The sequence below is a fragment of the Euprymna scolopes genome, chromosome 4 (assembly GCF_053919585.1).
Source record: "Euprymna scolopes isolate OS-2025 chromosome 4, ASM5391958v1, whole genome shotgun sequence".
Lineage (NCBI taxonomy): Eukaryota > Metazoa > Mollusca > Cephalopoda > Sepiida > Sepiolidae > Euprymna > Euprymna scolopes.
Window position 1 is genome coordinate 143401559 of NC_136485.1, and position 6747 is coordinate 143408305.

The window sequence follows — 6747 nt, forward strand, 5'->3', positions numbered from 1 at the left end:
GGTATCTCTTTTGTTAACTAGGCAATGCTGCATCCCTGTTCCTGTATTTTAATGGTATGTGCTCTGATGAACTCATTGCACTTGTGCCCCCTCGGCGTACATAAACCCGACAAACGCGCCTAGACACAAAATCATATTCCTTTTCTGTTGAGGTCCCTTAATGTCACAATGTTTTCTACTCCAATAGTTTCTGCCTTAGAACAGCTAGTTTATGAACTTCTCTTATTGCTACCTTTTTCTCAAACTGTACTGATATACAGAATTTTTAATGCAAAGTAAACCTACATGTTAATCTTTCCTAGGCAGTGTCCCAATTATAAGCCCCTTACGTTCAAGTGGTAATATGCATTATTTAGGGTGAAGGTGAGAAAAAATATATATATGTGTGTGTGTATGTGTGTATTGTGTGTGTATGTGCGTATTGTGTGTGTATGTGTGTATTGTGTGTGTGTTGTGTGTATGTGTGTGTGTTGTGTGTGGGTGCGTGTGTGTGTGTTGTTTGTTTTTGTTTTAGCGATATGCTTTGAACCGATTAAATTATTTACGAAAGTGCATTTTTACCTAAATGCGAGTTGGGAATAATTTTCTGTTTAATCAATTTGATACCCCCACATGGGGAGCGGTATATATATATATATATATATATATATATATATATATATATATATATATATTAAATATAATTATCCCACCTGGTAAAAATGATAGGACCACTGATAATTTATCTCACAAAAGGTAATTATAAATTACTAAAAAGGGTCTCAGTATTTAGTATAGCCTTCATTAATAAGAATTACTTCAAAAATTCTCTTCGACATGCTTGGGACGAAGTTTTTTATCAGTTGCGAAGGAATTTTATTCCATGTACTGAAAACTGAATCAGAAAGTTCCTTTATCGAATCATACTGGATTCCATACTTGAACACTTCTTTTGCCATCCATCCCAAAAGATTTTCAATGGGATTGAGGTCCGGAGAACATGCTGGATGATCTAACAATTCTATATTATTTGAAGAAAAGTATTCTCGTGCTTGTCGAGAAGTGTGTATCGTAGCGTTGTCTTGCTGGAAAATCCAATATCTTCCATACAGACGTGGACCTTCAGTCCTGATAGAACCATTTTCAAACATTGAAATGTACTTCAATGATATTTGCTGGCCTTTCACTACTTGCAACTTTAGGGTCCCAGCTGACGAGAAAGCACCCCAGATCATTAAAGACCCTCCTCCACTATGCCGAGTTGAAAAAGTCTCTTTGGGCAAATTTTTATCATGCCAAGAGTGTTAAAATCTATCTGGACCATCTAGATTAAACTTTTTCTCATCGGAGAAAATTATATTTTCCCACTTCTCTTCATCCCAAGTCTGGTATTTGGCGGCATATTTAAGTCGGTTAGTTTTGTGCTGTTCAAGAAGACGAGGTTTCTGCAGTCGCTTTAAATGATTGAAAACCTTCATATTCGGATGCCTTCTGAGGGTTTTAGGACTACATTCTGCTGCTGTTTGGCTTTTCAATCGACTTGAGCTCATACTGGAGGGTTTTTTTTAACTTCTTCTTATACGGCGATCCAGTGATGGGGTCATTTTTTTGGTCGACCTGGACTCTTTTTGTGCCCATATTGATCTGGATTTCTTAAAAGATTTGTGATGGCCGTTTTGCTACGATTCACTTCGTTTGCACTTGATCTATGGGAGAGTCCACTCCTATTAAGGTCAAAGATTCTTCCTCTCTCAAACTCTGATAATGGTTTCCCTTTTGCCATTTATAATTTAGTAAGATGTTTTTTTTTATCCACTAACAAGTTGCTTTTAGTAACATAGAAAGCTTTTCGTATTCATTTTTTTCCAAACTAGCCGATTTTATTAAAGTGGTCTTAATATTTTGACCAGGTGAAAATGTTTGTTTTTTAAAAAATAATTATTAAATCAGGGTTAAGATTTCGAATGAAGCAGATTTCATTTTGTCCATCATATTTTCCCTTTTGGCCATGATTTCAACCATTTGTTTGATTAAAAATTCGATAATATGTATATATATATATATATATATATATATATATATATGTGTGTGTGTGTGTGTGTGTGTGCGTTAGTCCTCGCGCGAAAGAGCAGGACACAAAATGTTTTAAATAATAATAATAATAATAATAGAATAACAATAACAAAGACTTTCGCTGACGAGGACTACTATTGACCGTAACCAGTTATACATTCCTTTTGAAATTTCCATCTCTATTTTTCTCGTTATGTACTGAATATTTGTTAATGAAACCTATATTAAATATATTCCTTATTAAATTTTAAAGATTTTCTATTCTAAAAGAAGTTTAAAAAATTTAATTTAAAAAAGTTATTTTAAAGTTTTTGTTTAAAAAAATTCAGATTTTTCATTATTCAGTCCCAGAGCCTAGCTGGAGTCCGAACACGGTACCCCCGTAATAATAATAAAGGGCTGGGTTCGAGACTCCTAACAAACGGTTCCCCAGTTCGATACAAAACACCTGATGAAGGCCGGAGGGCAAAACGGCCGAAACGTTATCACTATAATAACCAAGATGAGGAAGTTAGTCCGACAATCTCAATCAATGAAAACACCTCATCTCCAAAATACAGACAATTAACATCTAGAAATTTGTAATATAGACCTTTTTGTCATTTTTTGTATATGCTCTGCAACTTACATGTAGCTTACAAAATTAAAGGATCCGTACAAATAAAAGGTGAAATATCATTGAATAAGAGGATTTTCCCACAACACAAATATATATTTATATTGCCTTTTTTTAAATAGTTATCCACGGACCCCATGGTTAGAAGCCTAAACTTCTTCCACTGGACCATCTCGCACGCCTGATTGGATAAATGGCGATTTACGTAGATGTTATTTATTTGTTTTTGTTTTTGCGATATGTTTTTTATGAATTTAAGTATTTATACGAAAGTGCATTTTTACCTAAATGCGAGTTTGGAATAATATTCCCTTTTATCAATTTGGTACCCCCAAATGAGAAGAGGCATATATAGTTCCGTTGTTGTTGTTTTTTTAATTATCCACTGACACGTGTTTTCTCGTCTACGACGTAGCAGAGTGGTTGAATCTAGCGAGATTCGAAATCGCGACCCCATGGTAAGAAGGCTAAACTATCGTAAGACTGTTTGGATAAATCGTGATTTACGTAGATGTTATTTATTTGTTTTTGTTTTTGCGATACGTTTTTAATGAATTAAATTATTTATACGAAAGTACATATGAAAACACACATACATACATACATACATATATATATACTTGTTTATTGTTATATAAACATGGTTACATCCTGCTGCTACAAATAGCCACTTGTTTCAATCAAACAACAGATATCATCAGGCAGCGACTTGACTATTCAAAAGTTCAATGAGTTTATTCATTGAACTTTTGAATAGTCAAGTCGCTGCCTGATGGTATATGTTGTTTGATTGAAACAAGTGGCTATTTGTAGCAGCAGGATGTAACATGTTTATATAACAATAAACAAGTATTATCAGCTCTTTTTATTGAGCGCTATCTAACAACCTCGTTGAATTCGTTAGTCCATTACTTTTGAATAAAAAAACCTGAGTATATATATATATATATATATATATATATATATATATATATATATATATATATATATATATGCATATGTACTGGTACTAGGGAGCTTTTAACCGATTTTTAAACACGAGGGCTAAGACAATAAGCTGTTAATCGTATGGTGTGAATTTTGGCTAATTGTAGACTTACGTATCTCCGAAACTTGAAATTCTTAAACGTTTTACTTTCCATGATCGACATTTAATTCATGGCGTCGAAAACAACAATTCAACCAATCTAAGACAGTGTATTCTATAGCCGAAATTTTCAAATCGCGTCGATTTTTTTTTTCTTTATAGGCATCATAATGTGTGGTTTCTTTTTTATCGCATAACGTTAGTCTGTAGATTTCTTTATCAAGTTAAGAACGGTTACTGCTTATATTGGCTCATAATCTCCAATTAAAAAAAACAACTCTCTACATTACGATTTCCTTAAAATCTGATAAATGTCTAACTCCATCATAGTTCAAATATGTTGACGGAACGAAACGAAGCCATTCAGATGTCACGATGCTTTTCATTTACCGACAATACAACGAATTATCTATAAAAAAAAACATATTGTGTCTCTCGATTTGAGATATCACGTTTACGATGGAAATTGCATTTTCAGCGTTACTCACACAAAATAAATGGATGCATATTAAGATTATTTTTTTTTTGTTAATTTATCAGTAATTTATTGTTTTAATAAGCAGGAAATAAAAGCTACATTTATGTATTACTATTTGAACAGAGCGATGTTTCTAGATATCGACGGTGTAAGGTTCTAAGAAAGCAACGTGAGTCATGGACTCACATCAAAAGCAAAGATGTATCATTGACTTTCTGGCAAGAATGCATTGAGAATGGTAGTGACTATGTAGAAAATAAATTCTGCAGTACAAAAGGTAGCTTGTTTTTATGGTATCATTCCTATCTTCGTAGATATTCCACTTTTTGAGTCGAAAAATTAGGAGGCTTTACTTTTCGAACGACCCGCGTATGACAAAGCGTAACTGTTGATTCTATATGACTTTAATGCTCACGTTCCACGAGCGATGTTTCTGATAGAGGAGAATGAATCGCAGTTTTTTAGATCAGAATCTATCTGTTTAACATTTGTTATATTTATTTATATTATTATAATATTTATTTATATTATTATAATATTTAGCCTTGAAATAGAATGGTGTAGCTCTTATATGAAGTTGATTCACGCCTTGTCTGGATTTTTTTTTACACAGTGATCACCACTTATCAAGGCCCGGAAGCTACTCAGGGATAAGGGTTATTGCAAGTACATTACGTTAGTGTGGAGATTTGATGAGGTGTTTACTTAAGGGGGCGGTTCATTAGGAATTTGTTAACGTTGGACTTGAACACATCCAAGTTGTAGTCCGGTGGGAAGCAGGCAGACTGAACAGAGTTCCACAGGCGTGCAGTTTTAAGAAAGAAGCTTTGTTCATGGAATCCACGTTTTGATTTAGGCACAGATAAAGACTGGGGGAAATTTTTCACAGTGGATTCGGCTAGACGGGTGTTTTTCGTGAAAGATTGGCGAGGGGGGACCAGAGATTGGAGTTCAGACGAGCACCTGCCATGGAAATAACGATAAAACAAGGATAGGCTCGCAACGTCTCTTCTGTGGGAGAGAGGTTACAGGGTAGAGAAAAGGGCATCCCCCACTGATTGATTTCGATAAAATAAAAACCCCTAGTGTAATAACGGAAGATCTATATATTTAAAGCTTATATATATTTCTTACATGTATTTATCTTCTTTTCTTATCTTTTTTTTTTTTTTCAGCTTGATCATGGAGGATACAGATGAGACGTCAAATACGAAGAGGTCATCTTTACTTAGGCCAGAGGCGAAATGTATGTGATGCGTGGAATGCGCATGTTGGCGTCCGAGATTCGAACAGCCACATCTGCCGTAACCTTGCTGCTAAAGAAAAGAAAGAAAAGACAACAAAAGAAAAGAGAAAAGAACAGGGAAAACAAAACGAAACATTAAGGATGTGAACACGTGATATTATCAATACTCAATGTTAAAATGGAACTTTAGGTATCAAAAGTTATCTCCCTTTGGTCTTTTGTAGAGCCAATGTATAAAAGAAAAAAATGAAACGGTCCTGTATGTTAAAGACCGTCAATTTATTTATGTGACCCCTCTTCACGATATACCTGTAACATGCACTTCCATTTTTCTTTTTTTTTTTTTTTTTTTTTGGTCCCCGATACAATACGGGGAATTAAGTGATCGGGGGTTAGCGGTTCTCATATAAAATTGACACCATTCAAAAAAAATAAAAAACCGTTCATAGTGGCTATTTTCTTTTTCTGAAGGTGATGTTATATTAATCTGCATTCGATCAATGTAAAACACATAGCACGTATTAAGAAAGTTACATGTGGAAAATGAAGCAAAACCCCAGAAAAAAATGAATGGAATTTTTTTAAATGAATTAAAGCTAATTTATACTAACGAAAAAACGTAACGGAATTGTATAATGTTACAACTCGACATCAACAGCAACAAAAAATAATATAAAACACACACACACACACGCATATATATAAATATATATATATATATATATATATATATATATATATACGTTTATCTATATATGTATATATATGCATACGTATATACATATCTTTATAAAATTATTCAATACATGATAATATATTTATTATATGTAAATCCGTATGAGGCACAAACACAGAAACATACATATACACGCAGATACGCATACACACACACGCACACACACATATACATATATATATACACACACTTATTTAGGCTTATTATTAAATAAGCACGTACAACTATTAACCAAACATTGTATAATAATTTGTTGTTCAATTTTTCAAAAGTTAATGCGATTGACACAGGAAGGATTCATTACAGAAACAAAGCTAAAGAGAAAGGTAAATTCAAATAAAGATTCGATTCGGTTCACCAATGTTTGTTTGAATGAAAGACTACCGCTTAAATAGACAATTCAAATATACGTATATATACATATGCAAACACATCTGTCTCTTCTCTCTCTCACCCTTTATATATATATATATATATATATATAAATATATATATATATATATATATAATATGCACATGTGTCTACACATAT

General features: G+C 33.2%; 1 protein-coding gene across 2 annotated transcripts in view; it reads left to right on the top strand.

Annotated features, from left to right (window-relative positions):
- Nucleotides 1–5590, top strand: part of LOC145269567 (neuropeptide FF receptor 2-like) — a 390189-nt gene extending 384599 nt beyond the window's left edge. For both annotated transcript variants that reach the window (XM_080125311.1, XM_080125318.1), the window contains exon 3: nucleotides 5409–5590. The gene's annotated coding sequence lies outside the window, so the exon portion shown is untranslated. The remainder of the gene's footprint in view (nucleotides 1–5408) is intronic.
- Nucleotides 5591–6747: the final 1157 nt, after the last annotated feature.